The following is a 20,328-nucleotide window of genomic DNA, read 5'->3' as shown; positions in this document are numbered from 1 at the left end:
GTCAGAACAACTCAGGAAGTAGAAACACTTATTATTCCTGTTTTATAGATAAGAGAACTCAGGCAAATCTAATTTAGAGCTACAGATGACCCAGCAATTGGTTCATACAGCATAGCTTTGTGTGGGAGTTACAGTACTTATGCAGTCCATCTCTCACCTATAGTTTATCTCTCACCAAATGCTGTAATTTTCCTACCCTACTCCTTGAATTGTGCTTTCTTCTTTTTCCCAGGTTCTCTCCTCTTATGCCTGAATGAGTAGGATGTTCTTTCAGTTTAGTGAATTGCAGGCATTGGTTTGAGGACTTGGACCAATTTGCAATAAAAATTTTCAGCGGCCTGCTCTCTTAGCCTATTGATTCCGTTATTTATAGACTGCTGCAGGAACCACTATTTGCAGCCATTTGTTAGCACTTAAAGGGGCGCTTTTTAATGGCTGCATCCACTCTCATGTCAGAACTACAGCCAAGATTACTATTTTAGAATGTAAATTGGATCTTGTCATTCCCTTGCTTAAAAGATTCCTGTCTACTGAACTTTGAATAAAATCTCATCCCCTGAGCAGTGTATGGGACTCTGAATAAGAGAGCCTGGCTCTCTGCTCTCTCCTGGGCTTCCCGGTCCTTTTGTCTCTTTTAATATACTTTTGCACAGTCATTCCTCTTGACTCCCCTGTATGCTATTTAATATCTTTTTGTATTTCATGTCTTCCCTCACTGGAGAGATGTTCCTGTCCCCAATGTATAAAATATACCCTACTATGCTCTCTCCTCTTGCGTCATTTACAGCCTCTGAAGACTGAAGAATCAGGTATGGGTCATTTCTGACTCAAAGGCACGCAACAACAATAACCACCACCACCACCACCACCACCACCACCACCACCACCACCACATGTTCTCTTAGGATACTCAGTTCTTTTCTTTCCGAGTTTTCATCCCAGTTCTTCCTTCTATATTTATTTATTAGATATATAAATATATAAAAATATAGATAAATATAAGTAAATAAATAAATAGAGAGAGAGACAGAGACAGAGAGATATCAGATGGCCCAGTGGACAGAAAGTGATGCTATCAACCCAAAGGTGGGTGACTTTTAATCTGCAGCCCTTGGGCCTGTCTTTCATTGTTTTTGTTCAGACATTCCTCTAGGTTGTATGGCCCTGGTGTACAAGTTGCTGTACAGCGGTAACTTGTGGTTGCTGTGAGACTGAACACTGTGACACTGATGTGTGTCAAATGTGTTAATGGCTGGTTACCTAATGCGGACAGAGAGTGGGGTAGAGCTCCACGATTAAAAACAAGCTTGGAAGGAGGAACAGCATCCACTTCCATAATAGCTTGCCTCTGGAAACCCTATGAACCTGGAGAGAGGATGAGAGACACCCAAGAGTTGAGGACTCTCCTTCATAGGGTCTCTATGAGTTGCCTGCGACTCCACAGCACTCAACAACAACAACAACATATCTGTATGTATTTATTATATATTACTTATTTTATATCTTCAAGGAACTCATAAGGGTCATACTTTGCTTACCCATATATTTTCAGTATTTCAGCACAGACTCTTCTACTTAGAAGGTTCTCAAAAATTGTTTCTGGAATATAGTTATACTCTTTCACAATGATCTTATTTATTTCTATGATTGCAGAGGATATAGTCTCTGAAGACTAAGAAAGTTCAAACTTGGGGTGTTTTAGAGACCAAACTCAAATTCACTGCTGTCTAGTCAGGACCAACTCATAGTTGACCCTCCAGCAAGTCTTTAGAACTGGCGAAGGCAAACTTCAATTAAAAAAAATGAAATGTAGTAACACAGTCACTATGACAACTTAAGTACAGTGAAAACTGTGAGGATGGTGCAGAATCACACACGCTTTCAAGGTGTTTTGTATAGGTCACTGAGTCAGAGTGGACTTGAAGGTACCTAATAACAGTAGCAAAACCAACATATTGCCATTCATTTAACTAACTCCTAGAACTAAGCAGAAATTCCCGATAGCATTTCCAGGGCTGTAATTGGATAGGCGCAGACTGCCACATCTTTTACCCATGCGGCAGCAGCTGAATGCTTAATCACTGTGCCGCCTTACTTACTCAGGCTGTTGAGTGGGCTCCAACTCATAGTGACCCTCCACTATGTTTCTAAGGCTTTAAATTCTTATGCTGTTGTCTTTTCCCCCAAGAGGTTCTGGTCAATTTGAACAGCCAGAAACAACCTACCTTCTGGTTACTAGCTATGTGTGTCTCCAGATCTCATTACTACTTCTTCATAGTTTCTAAAGATCAAACTAGGTAGTTAGAGAAGGGTTAGATTACACAGTCAGTCCAAGTTGCTCTAAATAAACATTTAAAAAACTCTTAACCTCCCTGAAGTACTTAAAAAGCAACCATGCCAGTAAGGAGACTAAGGTGTGCCTGATCCAGGCCATAATCTTTGCAATTACTTGCTATGTGTAAGAAAGCTGGGCAATGACTAGAGATGCTAGAAGGATAATTGATGCCTTTGAGCTGTGGTGCCGGAGAATAATATTGAATATACCATGGACTGCTAGGAGAACAAACAGGTTTGTAGTAGATAGGGTGAGATAGGCTGTTCCTTGGAGGCAAGGATTCTGAAGCTTCATCTGACATACTTTGGACATGTTACAAGTCAGGATCAATCCTTGGAGAGGGATGTCATGCTTGGGAGGGTGGAGGAACAGCCCAAGAGAGGAAGACCCTTGATGAGATGGATTGATTCAGTCACTGGGGTAATGTAGGTAAGTGTGTTAGAGACAGTAAGATTGGCACAGGATAGGGCAGGGTTTAGAGCTGTTGTGCATAGGGTCACTATGAGTTACAGGCGCCTCAATGGCAAATAACAGCAAAAATAACAATAGCAACAAGTGAATGAATAGATCTTCTATCTGAACTCTGTTCAGATTTATATAAAAACGACTCCATTAATGACTTTTTGCTATAATGGCCCTTGAAAAGTGTCATCACTTTGGAGAAATATTTTTTAGTGTTGTTGTGAAATAATTTGTTTAATCCAAAACACACTAAACAAACATTCTATAGTTTATTTGACATAACAATTTTTATTCAGAGAAAATTAACAAATTTTAATTACCTGTCATGTATAGATGAATCAACAGTACTGGATATGTGAGTATACTTCAAATGAGAAGATGGTGATGAACTATCTTCTGTGACCCTTCAGTATGTATGTCTTTTTATATTTATCCTCTGTTTTGGGATGTACTTTTATTTTTAAGTGAAAGTTAACTTCAAGCTAATCATAAGTTCCCCAGTTTTAAAAGTCGGTGAAGAAATTCTTTAGAAATAAGAAAAAATTTAAGTGAAATAAGATTAATTTTATCTACAGGCTGTATTTGTTTACTTTCTCATGATGATTTACCACTAATATAATCACATTTTCTTTCAACTAATATATTTTTCTTGCTGTGAAAATTGCTTCAGTATCTTTGTTTTGAGAAGAAACATATCATAATTTTCCCATTAAATTTAATGGAAACGTCTAGTTTTTTTCATTTAAAGCTTTTTATTTGACAGCAGGGTTTTCAGGTACTAATGAAAGTCATTAAGCAGAGCACTGTTGTTAGGTGTCTTCGAATGACTCTGGTGCACAGCAACCCTGTGCAATATATCCACGTCTTGCCCGATCCTGTGACATCCTCACAACCTCTGCTGTGTTCAAAGCCATTGTTGCAGTCCATGTGTCAATTCATATCATAGAGGATTTTCCTTTCTTTCATCAACTCTTCATCCTTCCCAACATAATATCCCTTTTCAAGGACAGCTTACACCTGACAACTTGCCCACAGAATGTGATGTGAAGCCTCACAATCCTTGCCTCTAAGGCATGCTCTGGTTGCATTTCTTTCAAGTGTTATTGGTTTGTTCTATTGACAATCCATTTACATTGCCAATGCTCTTCACCAATTCAACAATTCAAAGGCACTGGTTATTCTAATAAAAATAAACAGTATTAACTGCCTCTAAAAACCTGCTGGATGGTAAGCCATGTGTCGGTTCCAACTTGATGGCATACAACAACAACAACAACAACGACATATTTGTTTATTATTTTGGCAGACCACAGTATAGTCAATATTCTTTGCCAACACTACAGTTCAGACATCAATTCTTCTTTGTTGTTGTTGTGATGTGCTGTTGAGTCACCTGCAACTGATAGTGACGCTATTTACAATAGCTCTGAAGCCTGCCCTGTCCTGAGCCAGTCTCACTGACTCTGAGACACCTACCCCCATTTTTCTAGTTACTTTATCATCTCATCCTGGGTCTTCTTCTCCTGTGCTGTTCCTCCACTCTTCCTAGTATGATGCCCTTCTCCAGGGATTGGTCCCTCCTGCCCACATGCCCTATGTATGTGAGATGGAGCTTCAATATTCTAGCCTCCAAGTAGAAACTTGATTTCACCCTCTCTGAGACAGACTCTTTTGTTTTCTTGGCAGTCCATGGTATGTTTAAGACCCTCGTCCAATACCACAACTCAGACATTAATTATTCTTCTATTATCTTTAGTCATTATCCAGCTCTCTGATGCACAGCAATTCTTCTTTAGTCTTCCCTATTTATTATCCAACTTTCATATGTCTATGAAGCAATTGAAAACTCTCTGGCCTTAATCACATACACCTTAGTCTTTAAAATGACATTCTTGCTCTTCAGCCCTTTAAAGATGTTCTTGACAGTTGATTTGCAAAATGCAATATATCTTTTGATTTCTTCATTACTGCTACCATGAGTGTTGCTTATATCAGCAACGATAACCCTTTTGTCACAGTCTCTTCAGTGTCTAGCTTGAATTTCTGTAAGTTCCTTGTTCATGCACTGGTCCCACAAATTTTGAATAATCTTCAGTGTATTTTTACTTCTTAGTGATATTAACATTATTGTTTGATAATTTCAGCACTTTGTTAGCTCACTTTTTTTAGGGGGTGTGGAATGGAAGCAAACATGAATCTCTTATAGTCAGTTGATCAAGTAGCTGTCTTCCAAATTTCACAGTAAATAGCTATTGTAGTGTCAATAGGGAACTGCCAGAAATTCAGGCTGGATCCAGAAAAGGCCTTGAATGAGAGACATTGCTAAGGTCTGGTGGGTCTTGGCCAAAAGCAGAGAATTTAAGAGAGAAGTTTACTTATATTTTATTAACTATGAAAAGGCATTCTACTGTGAGATCATAATAAATTATGACTAACATTGAGAGGAATAGGAGTTTCAGAACACTTAATCTTGCTCATGCAACCCCTATACGTAGATCACTAAGCAATTGTCCAAACAGACCAGGGGAACACTGCATGCTTTAAAATAAGGAAAAGTGTACGTTAGGGTTTTATCCTTTCTCCATACTTATTAAATATATGTGTTGAGCAAATCATTCAAGAGGCTGGGCTATATGAAAAAGAGTGTGATGTCAGGATTGGAAGGAGGCTCATCATTAACTTGCAGTATACAGATGACACAACCTTACTTGCTAAAAGTAAAGAGGTCTTGAAACACTTGCTGCAGAAGATCAATGACTACAACTTTAAATATAGATAACCTCTTAATATCGAGAAAACAAAAGCCCTCCCTACCAAACTCCTAGGCAACATTATGATAGATGGAACAAAGATCGACATCAACAATTTCATTTTACTTGAATTCGTTATCAACATCCATAGTGGTAGCAGTTAAGAAATTAAAAGATGTGTTTTATCAGGAAAATCTCCAAAGTGCTGAATAGCAAGGAGGATAGATTAAAGATTAAGGTGCATCTGATAAAAGCCATCGTATTTTCAATTGGTTCCCATGTATCTGAAAATTGTACAATGAATAAAGACAACAGAAGAAGGATCAATGTCTTTGAGTTATTGTGTTGGAGAAGATTATTGAATATCCCATGGACTGGCAAAAGAGCAAATAAGTCCTTCTTGGAGGAAGTGCAACCAGGTTTCTCCTTAGAGTCAAGGGTGATAAAACACACATTGGGTATATGGTCAGGAGGGGTCAGTCCTTGAAAAAGTTATCATGTTTAGAAAGGTACAGGGCCAGATAAAGACAGGAAGATTCTCAATAAGGTAGATTGCCACAGTGACTATAATAATGCCTTGAGCATGTCAGTGATCTTGAGGATAGGACAAGGTTCATTTCTGTTGTTCATATGGTCGTTATGAGTCCTAGTCTACTCAGTAGTAATGATAACAAGAAGAACAACTGTAGACGTCTTTTGATGTTCTTTTTCTACTTGCAAAGTCGTACGGTTAGACAGTTTAATTTGGTGGTTCTTTTTTGATGTGTGCATGTATGGCTATATATTCTCCTTGGAAGGAAACCGGGTGGCATAGTGTGCAAGATAGGTGGGTAACTCAAAGGTCAGCAGCTTGAATTCACTTGCTGCTTTACAAGACAAAGATTTACAGCCTTGGAAACTGATGGGAGGTCTCTGTGAAATAAACTGAATGTTAGTAGTGGGCTTGAGTTTTCTTCCTCACCTTTGAGTATTGCTTTTACTATGTCATAGAGGTTTTAGCATGCCAGAGTTCAATTTTATTTGCTTCTAGGATTTTTTAATTTAATTTTTACTTTTTCTATAACTCAGTAGTTTTTAAGTAAGGTGCTACTCTGATTCTATGTATTAAATTTTATCCTTATTCTGTTATACTTTATAGATTTATGGAATTAAAATTAAAATTAAAAAAAGATGCTTTATATTATTTAAACTTTAAAAAAATTGTTAATGTTTGCTTTGTGGTCTAATATATAGTCTATTTTGGAGAAAGATGCACATGCATTAGAGAGGAATATATACTATGCTGATATTGGGTGATATGTTTTGTATATGTCTATGAGATTAAATTGCTTAATTGGGTTATATAGATCTTTATCTGTGCTTTATTTAGGCTTTCTTGACTATGTAAAGACATTTGGCTGGGTGGATAAGAACAAATTATTGCTAATATTGAGAAGAATGGGAATCCCAGAACACTTAATTGTTTTCATATGAAACAATCATCAAGATGATGATCAAGATGCTGTTGAGGGAACAGAGCAAGGTAACACTATATGGTTAAAGTTAAGAAAGGTATATGTCAGGCTTGTACCATGTCTCCATACGTATTCAATCTGTATTCTGAGCAAATTATCTGAGAAGCTGGACTCTAAAAAGAATAATGTGGTATCAGACCAGAAGAAAATGTATCAATATAACCTTAGTAATGCAGATGACACAACTTGCTGAAAGTGGGGAGAACTTGAAGCATTTGCTTCAGAAGATAAAAAAAATTATAATCTTCAATATGGTTTGCATCTCAATGTAAAAAAAACCACAACACCCAACACTAACAAATGCAGAAATTCTCACCACTGGGCCAATATGCAGCATCATAATAGATGGAGAAAATATTTGAAACTGTCAACAATTTCATCTTACTTGGATCCACAATCGACACCCTTGGTACGAGCAGTCAGGAATCAGGGGATGTATTGTCCTGGGGAAATCTACTGTCAGGGACCTGTCCAAATTATTGAGGAGCAATCATGTCAGTTTAAGGACTAAGGTATGCCTGATCCAGGCCATGGTCTTTTCAGTCACTTACAAGGCATCTGAGACTGGTACAGTTAATAAGAATGACAGAAGAAAAATTGATGCCTTTGAGCTGTGGTGTTGGAGAAGAATCCTGAATATCCCATGGATGGCCAAAAGAGCAAACAAATGTTTCTTGGAGAAAGTGCAGTTAGCCATAGTGCCCCTTGGAGGCAAAGATGATAAAGCTTTGTCTCACACACTTTGAACATGTTACTAGAAAAGACTATTCCTTTGGGAGGGATATCATGCTAGGAAAGGTAGAGGTTTGGCAAAAGAGAGGAAGACCCTCAACCAGATAGATTAACATAGTAACTGCTGCAATGGACTCAAGTGTGTCAGAAATTGAGGATTGCACAGGATATAACAGGGTTTGTATCTGTTGTTGATAGAGTTGCTATGGGTTGTACTCAACTTGACTGCACCTAACAGCAATATATTTGTCTGACTTACTTTTTTTATTAGTTATTTTGTCCAACTCATATGTTGCAGTGGTAAAGCGATGTGCTACCATCCAAACACATGTAATTAGCTGTTCCATGGGAGAAAGGTGGTCATTCTCCTTTAATGCTTCTGAAGACTCACTGGCTGCACTTTCTCCAGGACATATCTGTTTTTATTTTGGTGTTCAATGGGATATTCAGCACTCTCCTTCAACATTACAGTTTAAAGACATAGATTCTTTGTCAATCCTTATTTATTGTCCAGTTCTCTGATGCACAAGTGACTTAAAAGACTGTGACCTTAATCAGGTACACCTTAGTCTTCAAACTGACATCATCACTCCTCAAATATTTAGAGATGTTCTTTTTTTTCAATTTTTTAATTTTTTTAGAGACGTTCTTGACTACAGATGTTCCTAGTGCAACAAGTATCCTTATCTCCTGACTGTTTGTACCAAGTTTATTGATTGTGTATCCAACATCAGATGAAGTTGTTGACAGTTGAGATACATTGTTAAGATAGATTGTAAAAATGATTAAAATTTTTGTTGATTTAATGATACTTGAAGTTGGTATATTGCAGTATATTGCGTATTTTAGAAAGCACGTACTTGATGGGTATTGATGTATTCTTTTACATAGCAATGATAAGGAATAATGATGTTATAATTACAGGAGATATTGTAGATTATATAAAGAATGTAAACCTGCCTTTGGCTAATGATCAATTGGATGTGGTAAAAGGTAAAATTTGCTCTAAAGAAATATTTGTAGTAAGAAGAATTTAGTGGAGAGCATGGGCTTGGCTTGAGAAAGATTAAATGACACCTTGAGGAGAGTTACATTTGAAAGAAGTAGAAAAAAGAAAGACTGCCAAAACCAAAGGACTCTTGGACTATCAGTGTGAGTCAGAACTACTTAGTATGAGTAACTACGGATCCCAGAAGCCCACAGGTTATGGACGCCTTCAAATCTTGGAGCTCAGAGTGCAGCGCAGGGGCAGAAGGAGGAGCCAGGGATTACTAATTCTTTGAGACAAGGTAAATCTGGTATTCATCAGAGTCCTCTTTGAGGACTTAAAGTTAAATGAAGCTGGTGATTATGCTTAACTTGTGGTGACTGCTTGGGTCCACTAGAGGGGTGGAAGTGGAAAGCATGCAGTAATGAAGAGAAAGGCTGAGTTTGGTTGTGATTTTTTCAGTTCTGTCCACCCAGCATGATGAATGAATAAGTGTCCTGAGAAACACTGATGTGTTCACTTAGCCCATGCGGAGCTAAGACTGAGTCAAGGGACCAGCCAACTTGACATACAAGAAAAAGGGTGGATTCCTGAGTTGGTGACTGATTCCCATTTGGACTTATCCATTGATGGCTGAGGATGAGTTGACAAGAACCCAACCAGATGAAGAGATACTTTATTCTGTGAACCAGTGTTGATTTGCTGTAAAATGGTTTGCTCTTTACTGGACCTTTGGTTATAGACATGGATGCCCCAAGTTTCAACTGTAATAGAATTATTTAAAGAAAGAGACATGTTTATTTCCTCACAGTACTAGTTTAATAGGAATGGGCAAATTAGAAATTGAATATCTAAACTGGGGGGTAGGTTAAGGCCTAAGACGTGAAGTATCTGGCTTATATGTTGTTAGGTGTTGTTGAGTCAAGTATGACTCATAGCGACCTTATAATCTGAACCCTGTTCTATCCTCAGCCATCCTCACATTTCCTGGCACACTAGACCTCATTGCAGCAGTCATAATGTCAATCAACCTGGTTGAGGGTCTTCCTTTCCTTTGTTGATCCTCTAACCTTCCCAGTATCATGTCTTTCTCCAAGGAATAGATCCTCCTAGTAACATACCCAAAGTATTCTTGCCTCTAGAAACAAGTACTTTTATGAATACAGATGATAGTAATGGAAAGGTTGATTCTTTGGAAATGAAAGACAATGGTTATAAAACCTAGGGGTTGGTCTGTGGTGTTAAGACTTCTGAAAATGATTTTTACATACACTGCTTTAGCCCCCTCTGGGGGCATAGTCTTGCGTAGACTCAACAGCAGACACATGATTCATCCATTAATGTCCTAAACATCATCAACACTCTGAGGCCCACATAAGAGAGAAAGCTAACTTGATTGTAGGGAGACTGTTGCAAGGCACAGTATGATGGAGCCCTGGAGACAGAGCCAGAGTTAAAGATTTTGCTTGTGAGATGATTGAAGGAAGAGCTGACTTATGAGAGGTATGAAACAAATCTTGCTAAATGATTGAGGAAATCAGAAGCTTCTTGTATTTGTGTTGCTGGTCTGAACCTGGGTTAACTTGTTGTTGACCAGAGTTAGAAGCAAAAAGTGAGGATCTTTCTAACATAAAGAAGCATGAATAGAGAGGGTGCAGAATGTGTCTTTGTAGGCCTGAGATTTCTGTGAGAGATGGAGACAGACCAAGACTGAGACATTACAGCAGCAGGAGTGACAGAGAACTGACAATACAGAGCTGCAGCTCCACAGAGCCATAGCTCAGGACTATCAGGTTTAGTGGATGGCAGAGAGACAGCTGTAAGTGACAGGACTAAGAGAACATGCTGGCATTTGCCCAGAGCCTTGAGGCTAAAGCCCAGAAAGGCAGCAAGCATACCTGCAAACTGTCCTGATTAAAAGAATTGTATTCTGCTTGTTTCCTACATGAATTGTAACCTATTAACTTTCCTAATAAGTCCCATAATTGTGATTATGGTCTATGAATTCTATATGGCCATTGCAGCTCTAGATTAGCATCTAGAGTCCTAGGATAAACAATTGGTATAGAATCAATAGCAGTAGATATGGAACTATGGGGGAGTGTATGACCACATAAAAATCAGGTTTTTTTTCTTTTTAAATTAGTGATTTACATACAAAATTAATGTACATTGTGTTTCATTCCTGTACATTGTATTTCAGACATTCTCACATTCACATTGTGTTTCATATGATCATTCATATTCATTGTATTTTATTAAATTAATCACCATTGATCTATGTCTATTATTATCCTGTCTTTTCAGGCTCTCAGTAGACCTTTTCTAACTCCTTCACCCTCTCTCTCCACTCACCAAACTCCTAGTGATTTCCCTACCTCTGCGTACCACACCATCCTGTCCCTTTTTCTTTCCCCTCTTGGGCTTTTATATACTTCTTACTAGATATCCTCCTATTTTTACACTATTGGTCTTATGTAGTATTTGTCCTGATGAGACTGAGTTAGCTCACTTAGCATAATGCTCTCTAGAATTTCCCATGTTACATAGTAATGGAATACTATCCATCAGTAAGGTGAATCAGTTTTGTACTGTTGGTGTGGATAAAGATTCTTACTCCTTGTAGAATTAGTTGGACCTCAGATGCTATTGCCACTAAACTGCCTGCATTTTTACAATATCTAAGATATTTCTCTGTGTGTGTGTACCGTCAAATCAGATCTGACTGGTACAGCAGGAAATTGTCCCTCCTTTTTCAGCAGAGCATCTGGTGGATTTGAACTGTGTACCTCTGGGATTACAGTGCAGCTTCTTGCCACTAGGCCACCAGAGCTTCCTATATCAATGTCAAGAAGACAAAGATTCTCACCACTGGGCCAACTGGAAGCATCAGGATGGATAGTGAAGAGATTGAGATTGTTCACCGCTTTAGTTTGCTTGGCTCCACAGTCAACACTCTTGGTACCAGTAGCCAGGAAATTAAAAGGCGCATTGCCGTGGGAAAGTCTGCTGTTAGGGACCTCTCCAAAGTGCTGAAGAGCAATGGTGTCTCTCTGGAGACCAAGGTGCATCTGATACTGGCCATGGTCTTTGCAATCACTTGTTATGCATCGGAGTTGGACAATGACCAAGGAGGATAGAAGGAGAATTGATGCCTTTGAGCTGTGGTGCTGGAGAAGAGTATTGAGAATACCATGGACTGCTAGGAAAACAAACAGATTCATCCTGGAAAGGGTTAAACCGGGTGGCTCTTTGGAGGCAAGGATTCTGAGGCTCTGTCTAACATATTTTGGACATGTTGTAAGAAGAGACCGGTCCTTGGAGAGAGACATCATGCTGGGGAGGGTGGAGGAACAGCGCAGGAGGGGAAGGCCCCCTATGAGGTGGATTGATTCAGTGACTGGGGTTATCGGGATAGGAGTGTCAGAGACAGTGCAATTGGCACAGGACAGAGCAGAGTTTAGGGCTGTTGTACATAGGGTCGTTATGAGTCACAAGCGACTCGACGGCACATAACAACAACAACAAGATATTTCTGTTGTAGGTAATATTTTAATGGAGTTTTTAAAAAATCCACTCTGCCACCATATTGTCTGTATTGAATTTTTCAGTTTATGGATTTTCTTTTCAGATCCTCCATTGGTGATTTTGGGTTTTCTCAAGTTTCGTTATTTTCTTCTTCATATACTGGTAAGCAAATGTGGTTATTCTAAAATTGATATTTATCTTCTTCATAAGTTTAAAACAGTATGTCATAGCTTGATATTCCTTGACCCCTCCTTTATATGAAAATGTTATCACTGTATCATTTATTGCCCCTTTTCATTTTGTTGTTTATAGATTGATATCTCTGGTTCCCAATTTTCAGTTTTGAAATTTTAATTTACTTTTGTGACCTTTATCTAGGTTGATACATGGTGCTAATGTAATGTCTCAATCTCAGGTTGTTTTCTGAAGTTATTGGCGCTCTGTGTGAAATAACTCCTTTGCTATCATATTTGAAAGAGTTTCATGGATTTCTTTCAATATATGATTCTCAGTTGATACTTCTTTTATTTTGGAGTTTTATGCTTGAGAAATCAAGATGTAGTCTTACTAGTGCCCCTTTGTCAATGATATTTCCTGTTTCACAAATGGCTGTTATAATTCCTGTCTTTGTTTTTGGAAACTTTATTACAATATCTTTGTTGATTTTCTTTTGGGTACAATTTTATATTGGGTTTGTTGAACTTCCTGGATGGAAACTATCATCTTTTATGCTCTTAGGGAATTAATCTTCAAAATTTCTCTTCATGTGTTGCATGTCCCTCTCTATGCTTGAATTTCTATTATATGTAAATTTTTTATAGAGTTCCATGTAACTCTGGGGCTTTACTATTTTTAAAATTTTATTTTATTATTTTTTGTGTATGTACCATCAGATCAGATCTGACTGATATAGGAGGAGATTGTCCCTCCTTCTCCAGCAGAGCATTGGGTGGATTCAAACCACATGTCTCTGGGATTGCAGTGCAGCTTCTTGCCACTAGGCCACCAGAGCTCCCCGGGCTTTATTTTTTATTTGTTTGTTCCTTACACATATTAGTCTCAAGAGCCTTATTCTTTCGTAGATTCTTTCATTACCTCAATTATAATTTTATGTCCTTCCATTGAGTTACCATTTATGAAATTTAATTGCCAATATTCTGTATTTCTAGTTGCTGGGTTAAAAAAAATTATTTCTTTTGTCATTTTGTTCTTATATGACTTTCCTAAATTTTTATAAAGTTTTAAGAGTATTTTCCTTGATCTCATTAAGAATCTTATATATAAGTTTTTTGAGGTCATTATCAGGTAGTTCTGTTAACCATTTTTTCCTCAAGAAATTTTTCTGCCTCTTTATTTTGCTTATGTGTTTGAATAATCTTATTTTGTCCATTCATATGATTCATTTTGTTTTTGGTCGAATATTCTTCTAATTAGCATAGCACTGGTGTGTCCACTTGCTGTACAGAGGTAACTCGTGGTTGTTGTGATGCTGAACACTGTGACCCTGATGGTGTCAAATGCAATAACAGTTACCCAGGGTGGACAGTGTTTGGTGGAGCTCCCCGATTAAAACAAGCTTGGAAGCAGGAGTGGCATCCAATTCTGAAATAGCTTGCCTCCGGAACCCCTATGAACTTGGAGAAATGAAGAATGTCATACAAGAGTTCAGGTCTTTTGTTCATATAGGGTTGCTATGAGTCATTTACAACTCGACGGAACTTAACAGCAACAACAACAAAACATATGATTTGTTATTGTTGCCTGTTCTTCTCTATGCACAAAGGTGCTAATTTATTTATTTTTTTGTCCATTTCTTTGTTGATCTATATTTGGTGATTTAAAAAAATGATTTTTTTGATGTATCTAGAGCTTTGTTTTTTTCTTCAGACTCTTCTTTTTTTTGTATTATTTTAATTGATGTTTTCTGGCTCTAGTTTGTGTATAACATTGGTGGTATTTGTTGACTGGGCCAAATATTGTCATCAGTGATTATTGTAGGTCTTACTGTTGTGGAACCCTCCATTGTTAGACTTCTATGCTTTCCTTAACCAGATAGAGCGGAGGAGGAAAGAATTTCTTTTTCTAACTTTCGGTGATTCCAGGTCCTTCATAGCCCTTATGGGTCCATGTGTTGGTGATGGCAGTAAGAACATGCTCTGTATCCACTGCAAGTGAGCACTGTCCTCATAGATGGATCATGCCTACTGCACATACATGAGCTCGAATCTCTTAGGTGGTGGGGCAGCAGAGAATTTCAGCACAAGTGAAGATGGCTTGCAAGAACTGTTTGGGCACAGCACTCAGAAGCAATGATTAAGAAAAGTCCTGTGTAACTTGGGAGATAGTAGAGGGCATCATAAGGATAAATACTGCATAGGAGCAGCATTGTAAAAACAGAAAGATAACAAGTAAAACATGTATGGGGACCCAAGGGGCTAAGAGGTGGGAACAAGGGGTGAAGGTGGGTGGGGGTTGGAGGTGGGAAATCATAGGGTTGGACAATTTGGTGGATGGAGGGAGGAGGAGTAAAGGAAATGGGGATGATCCAGCAGGGATCTGGAAAGAGAGGGTAATAGCAGGCATAGTTCAATGGTGATAGATTTTATCAAACATAATGAATGAGAATGATTGTACGAAACAGAATGTGAATTAATGATACCGTGAAGCACAATGTACAGGAATTTTGTATGCTAAACTAATGTAAAATGAAAAAAAAAGTTTAAAAAAAGTGAAAGTAAAAAAAAAAAAAAAGAAAAGGGAACTGTTTGGTTACATTTTTGTTATGTGCTGTTTAGTTGGACCCAACTCATAACTGACTCTCCGGTGGATTTTCAGAGGCTGTAAATCACACATGAGGGGATTGCCTATCTTTAGATATGGGGTATGTAAATTTGCAGTTGGGTAGGATTTTGAAGCCCCATATCACATGCTTTGGGCATGTGGCCAAGAGGGACCAGTCCTTGGAGAAGGACATCATGCTTTGAAGGGTTGGGGGACAGCTCAGAAGAGGAAGACCCTATATTAGATGGATTGATACAGTAACTAGAGCAATGGAGGTAGGTGTGTCATAGTCAGTGAGACTGGCTCAAGGCAGGGTAGTCTTCAGAGCTATTGTACATAGAGTCATTATGAGTTACAGGCAACTTGATGGCATATAGCAACAGCAACAACAACAACAACAAACAACAATATGTTAAATGTGGGCACTAGTATGTCCTGTTCATCACTGGCAGAAGTGCATATGGTATCTGTCAAGATGTGACTATTATTGTTGATTATGTGGTTTGTCTCCTTATCTGGTTGCCAAGGTATGGGTTTCTGGTTCATGTATTCACACTTGTTCCTGCGTTAGCTGTTGTGTGTATACAACTGATGGTGAGGGTAAGGATACAGAGATCATTGGTCACTGACAATGATCCGATACACGAAATTGACCCCCAGCAGGTTTTCAGGGGCTCAAATCGCACTCTTACATTTTTTTTCTAGTCATATACACATAACAAAGAAACAATATTTTATCTATTCTCGAATGTATTTTTTCAATAACATTGATTAAATTTTTCTAGTTGTTTATCTGACTTACTTTGGATATTAAAAAGAGTGATAACTCAATTACAAAATGGCAAAAGATGTGGAAAGGCTTATCACAGAGGAAGACATTCAGGTGGCCAACAGACACAGGATGAAATGCTCAAAACCACTGGCAATAAGGGAGAGGAAACAAACAAACAAGCAAGCAAACAAGCAAACAAACCCCCAACAACAACCCAAAACACCCCACAATGAGATACCAACTCATCTCAGTAGCAGTGGCCAAGTTTATTAGGGCAGCAAACAATAAATGTTGGAGAGGATTTGGAGAGGTGTGAACAATGTTTGTGGGATTGTAAAATGGTGCAACCACTCCAGAAGGCAGTTTAGTGTTTCCTAAAGAAAGCTGAACATAGAAACTCCTTATGACCCAACGATTCCACTACTAGGATTATTCTGCAAGGAAATTATAACTGAGACACAAATGGAGATTTGTATGTTAATGCTTATAGCAGTGTTTTCACCATTGCAAGAATGTGCCCAAATGTCCAACCACAACCAAATGAATTGAGAAATTATGGTACACAATTTGCACAATGAAATACTATGCAGTATTCAGGAGCAATGATTTCGAAAAATGCTATGTAACTTGAGGGCTGGAGAGCAGTATGTTGAGTGAACTAATGCAATCTCATAAGGACCAATACTGCACAAGACCACTAGTATAAAAATAGAAAGATAACTAGTAAAACATGAATGGGAACTTAAGAGGAGGAGAGGGCTGAGGACAGATAAGGGTGATATCACAGGTTTGCACAGCTTGGGGGGTGGAGGGTGAGGAGGAAGGAAATGGGAAGGATCTGGGTGAACAGACAGGGTAATGATGGGCAAGGTCCAATGGTGATCAATTTTATAAGACCAAATGCATGAGAATGATTGTATGAAACAATGCGAATGAAGCATAGTGTGAAACAGTGTATACAAACTTTGTAAGCAAACTAATTAAAAAAAACACAAACCAGCCAAATGAACAAAAAACCCTTCCATGTGCTTTTATCTGGTTAACTTCTGAAAAAAATCATTGAGGAAAAAATATTTTTAAACCGAAGATTTTGTGGTGTGTGTAGATTGCATTATCTTTTATAATCTTTAAAATCTTTATTGCCTTTAATATGTTCAGAAAACAACATAAAATGAATAAACCTACATAACTCAAACTCAGATTCAATGTTGTCTAGCCAATTCTGACTCATGTTGACCCAAGACTGAGTTTCTGGAACTGTAAATCGCACGAGAGGAAACTAACTACATCTCTCTCCTGTGGAGCAACTGGTGGATTTGAACCTCTGAAGATACAGTTTTGAGATTAACAGTGCAACTTGCGAAGGACCATGCTACCATAGCTCTCTCTATGTTCTGTAAAGTCTCTAGTTATTTCTTCAAATGTGTATATAGTTTTGCTGAATTGTTTCTTTTTGAAAAGCAATCTCTTTCAATAATAATTGTTAACAAATTATTATTATTACTATTGTTATAGAATTTACTCTGGGACTATTTTAAACTAAGGAAAATCTAAGTTAATATAAACTTTTTAAAAAAAGAATTATAAACTAAGGACATTATAAACTAAACTTATTTTGATAAAATACTTATTAAAATTATATATTATTAATTAAGTATTTATAATTATAGAATAATAGTTTATTATCCAAAAAAAAAAAAGAGAAAAAATCCACAGTTGTTGTCTGGGCACATGACATGATAGAATGTAAACATAAAAATGGAATTATTCATTTCTCTAGCCATGTCCCTAAAGACATATCTGTCATGATGCACATTTTGATGTTTCAAGAATATTACAGAATTTGAATGTCTTTAAGTTGTTACCATCCACTCCCTGTTTTTGGAAATCAAGAATCTATTGCTTCTCATGTATAGGGTAATGTGAAAGTGGGGAAAGAAAACTAACTTTGAGTTAAGACCTATTATATGTTACTCACTATGCTTTAGATATTAAATCTCATTTAATATCCTCAACAGTCCTTTGAAACAATCATTATCTTCATTTTACACATGAGAAAACTGGAGTTCACTGTGGTTAATTAATTTGTTTAAGGTCATACAACTAGTAAATGGTAGAGCCAAGCTTTGATCACAGTTTTGTCTGATACTTAGTTTTTTTAATACTTTAAGACATAACCTTCAATCCTTAGTTATTGAAAAGAGATCTTTAAGTCAGTTTTTGAGAAAGTGTGCGATTCCTTTTTTTACATGATGAAAAATTCATTTTTAAAAACATAAACCCCTAATTGTGGCTTGGAGAGATTTGCCCACCTTTTCACAGCTACTTCTTTGATCTACCCTGTTGTGTCTATATGATCTCACTCAATTTTCAGCACAGCTCTGACAGGTAAGCTTCCTTTCTCTTGCTGATACTTAGAAATAAGAAAAAGCGGTTTTCCCAAGGTAGAAAACAGAAAGAAAAAAAAAAAGCTTCTGATGTAGGACTTTATTGAAGTCTTTTCCTCTGAGGTCTAAATTTGTTATTGTTATGTGCTGTTGAGTCATTTGTGACTCATAGAAATCTTATACACAATAGCTCTGAACCCTGCCCTATCTTGAGCCAATCTCATGTCTCCAGCACACTTACCCATATTACCCCAGTTACTAAGTCAATCCATCTTCCTCTCTTGCACTATCCCTTCACCCTTCCAAACACAATGCTCTTCTGCATGGACTGGTCCCTCCTGGCAATATACCCAAAGTATATGAGACAGAGTTTAAAAATCTTTGTCTCCAAGGAGTAGCTTTGTTTTACTCTATCCAAGGCAGTACTATTTGTTCTCTTGTCTGTCCATGGTACATTCAATACTTTTCTCCAGCACCGCAACTCAAAGGCATTGATTCTTCCTCCGTCATCTTTATTCATTGTCCAGCTCTCTGATACCTAGTAAGTAACTGTAAAGACCATGGCTTGGATCAGGTGCACATTAGTCTCTAGACTGACATCGTTGCTTCTCGGTACTCTGGAGAGGTCCCTGACAGCATATTTTCCCAATGCAATTAATCTTTTGACTTCCTGGTTGCTGGTGCCTAGAGAATTGGCACTTCTCAGAACAGAGTGAGGAAACACTGCATAGTTAAAAAAATCAGGAAAGGAGTGCATCAGGGATGTGTCTTGTCTCCGTAACTTTTCAATCTATAGGCAGAACAGATCATTCAGAAGGCTGGGCTTTATAAGGAGGAATGTGGCATCAGGATTGGAGGAAGAATCATCAGTAACCTACATTATGCAGATGACACAACCTTACTTGCTGAAACTGGGGAGGACCTGAAGTGTCTGATGCAGAAGGTCTAGGACTGAAGTCTTCAATATGGACTGAAGCTCAACATTGAGAAAACAAAGATTCTTACCACTGGGCCAATTCTCACCACTGGGCAGGAGCATGATAGATGGAGAAGAGATTAAGGTTATTAATAATTTCAGCTTGTTTTGCTAAACAGTCAACACTTTTGGCACTAGCAGTCAGGAAATCAAAAGATGAATTGCACTGGAAAAATTTACTATCAGGGGCCTCTCCAAAGTTCTGAGAACAGTGATGACAATCTAGAGACTAAGGTGTGCCTGATCCAGGCCATGGTCTTCACAATTACTTGCTATGCCTCAGAGAGCTGAACAATGAATAAGATGACAGAAGAATCATCAAGGCCTTTGAGTTATAGTGCTGAAGGAGAGTCTTGAAAATACCATGGACCACTATGAAAACAAATAGGTCTGTCTTTGAGAGAGTGAAAACAAGTTTCTCTTTGGAGGCTAGGATTTTGAAGTTCTGTCTCACAAACTTTGGGCATGTGGACAGAAGGAACCAGTTCTTGGAGAAGGACATCATTCTTGGAAGGGTGGAGGAGCAGTCTAGGAGATAGATTGGTTGAGATGGATTGATATAGTACTGGGGGAATGGGGATAGGTGTATTAGAGTCAGTGAGACTAGCTCAGAATAGGGCAGGCTTCCGAGCTGTTGTACGTAGTACGGTCACTACGAGTCTCAGGTGACTCAGTAGCGCATAACAACATCAACACTTGTTATTCAGTATTGTAAAACATTTAAAAATAATTAATGTATTTTTGTTGAAAGTTTTTGTAGAGAGTTATGTTCCCATTTAATGTAACAAGATAGGTTCCCAATTGTTTCTATACAAATTGTTCAGTGACATTGGTGCATTTATCATTTCAACATTCTCATTGTTTTTGTTTTAATTATTCTGATATTGGTTTTTTCATATGCAAATAAACTTTACTAGTAATGTTGAGATTGTTAACAACTTTAGTCTGCTTGGCTCCACGGTCAACACTCTTGGCACCTGTAGCCAGGAAATAAAAAAAAAGTATTGTGATGGGTACTGAAGAGCAATGGTGTCACTCTGGAGACTAAGGTGCATCTGATACAGGCTATGGTCTTTGCAATCACTTGTTATGCATCAGAGAGT

The sequence above is a fragment of the Elephantulus edwardii genome, unplaced genomic scaffold (assembly GCF_000299155.1).
Source record: "Elephantulus edwardii isolate Elephantulus edwardi_28Jun2011 unplaced genomic scaffold, EleEdw1.0 scaffold00001, whole genome shotgun sequence".
Lineage (NCBI taxonomy): Eukaryota > Metazoa > Chordata > Mammalia > Macroscelidea > Macroscelididae > Elephantulus > Elephantulus edwardii.
Note: the sequence above shows the minus strand (reverse complement) of the source record.